This window comes from Carlito syrichta, unplaced genomic scaffold (assembly GCF_000164805.1).
Source record: "Carlito syrichta isolate Samal-C Ts95f unplaced genomic scaffold, Tarsius_syrichta-2.0.1 Scaffold308192, whole genome shotgun sequence".
NCBI lineage: Eukaryota > Metazoa > Chordata > Mammalia > Primates > Tarsiidae > Carlito > Carlito syrichta.
In genome coordinates this window covers 1231878-1233464 of record NW_007252288.1, presented here as the reverse complement: position 1 = coordinate 1233464, position 1587 = coordinate 1231878, and positions in this window count along the sequence as shown.

The window sequence follows — 1587 nt, the reverse complement described above, 5'->3', positions numbered from 1 at the left end:
TGAGGCGGAAGGATCCCCGGAGCCCAGCAGGTCGAGGCTGCGGGGGCCGGGAGCGGCCACTGCGCTCCAGTCTGGGCGACAGAGTGAGACTCCAACTCAAAAAAAAAAAAAGAACGCTTTTTCTGCTGCTCAAAACAGTTTTTGAACTCGTCCATTTGGATGCCTCGCAGTGCTTCTGCCATCTTTTCTCACCTTTCCACATCCGCAAAACATTTTCCTTCGAGGATTTTTCATCTGGTTAAGCAAAGTCGCTCGGGGCGAGCTCGGGTGAATAGGAAGGGTGGGTGCGGAGATCATGCCTTTTGGGGTCAGAAACTGCTGACCTCTAGGCGCGATGTGGGCAGGTGTGCTGGTAAATCACCCATCGTGAAGTGGGCAAACACGTTGAAAGAATCTCCAAAACACTGCTCTCACGGCAAGGCCAGCTGGAACACAGATGCCGATGGGTTCCTAGAACAGCTGGCGGGGGAAGCCTGGACTTGGAGGGGTCCGCCCTCCAGAAGATAATCCCAGGTTATTTGGGGGTCCTCTCCTACACTGGTTGGGTCCAGGGAGGTGGGACATCTGAGGGGCTTGCGGGTCACGGGTGGACTCAAAGATGTTCGGGCTGGCAACCAGTCAGCACAGTTACCTGGGAAGTTCTGGAAGCAGTAAAGCGCGGGGGCAGCTTGAGCAAGGTGAGGAGAGTCTTGATGTGCCGGTGGCGTTTTCTGGACCATGGGGGTTGATTCAGACAGGGCAGAGGATTGTCTTAAAGGTGTCAGAGTCCCTAGGCAGCTTTACACGGTCTTCAATACTTTGATCTTCCTCCTTGCTGGACGCCTCACCTGTCACCCCAGCACTGGGCTGAGGCAAGAGGATTGAGCCAGGGGCCCTTCTGAAAACGGAGGAATAAGAAAGGGAAAATATGTCATCCCGCGCCTTGGGAGGCTGAGGTGAGTGGGTTGCCTGAGCCCGTGGGTTCGAGACCCGCCTGGGCAACTTGGTGAGACCACATCTCTACAATAAATCAAAAAAATCAGCCGGGCGTGGTAGCGCGCGCCTGTAGTTCCAGCTACTTGGAAGACCGAGGTGGAAGGATCGCCGGAGCCCAGCAGGTCGAGGCTGTGGTGGCCGGGAGTGGCCATTGCACTCCAGTCTGGGCAACAGAGTGAGACTCCACCTCAAAAAAAAAAAAAGAAAAGAAAGGGAAACTAAGAACCTTCCTGCTTTCTTTGTGCTACTCTTTTCGCAGGCTTCTCACTTGGGCGGGCTACATGTTCAAACTTTTGGTGGAATCCTCTCAGGATGGTGATCTTGTAAGCCAGTCAGCAAGTGAGATAATTATGTAAGACCAATCCTGGGTAACAAGTAATGCTAACTGCCACCTCCAGCTACAAAATATCCAGTCAAATGAGTAATGTCAAACTGTAACCTTATGAGAGAGACAAAGGTGCAACAATGTAAAGAAAGTCTATAAGGCAATGCCTCCCTGCGTTCTGCATTAGGGGCTCAGCCTTTGGATGCCATCCACTGAGCCCGTGTGGCACAAATAAACACTACTTCCTGGCAAAGTAGCCTCGGTGTCCCATCTCTCTCTGTGGCCAG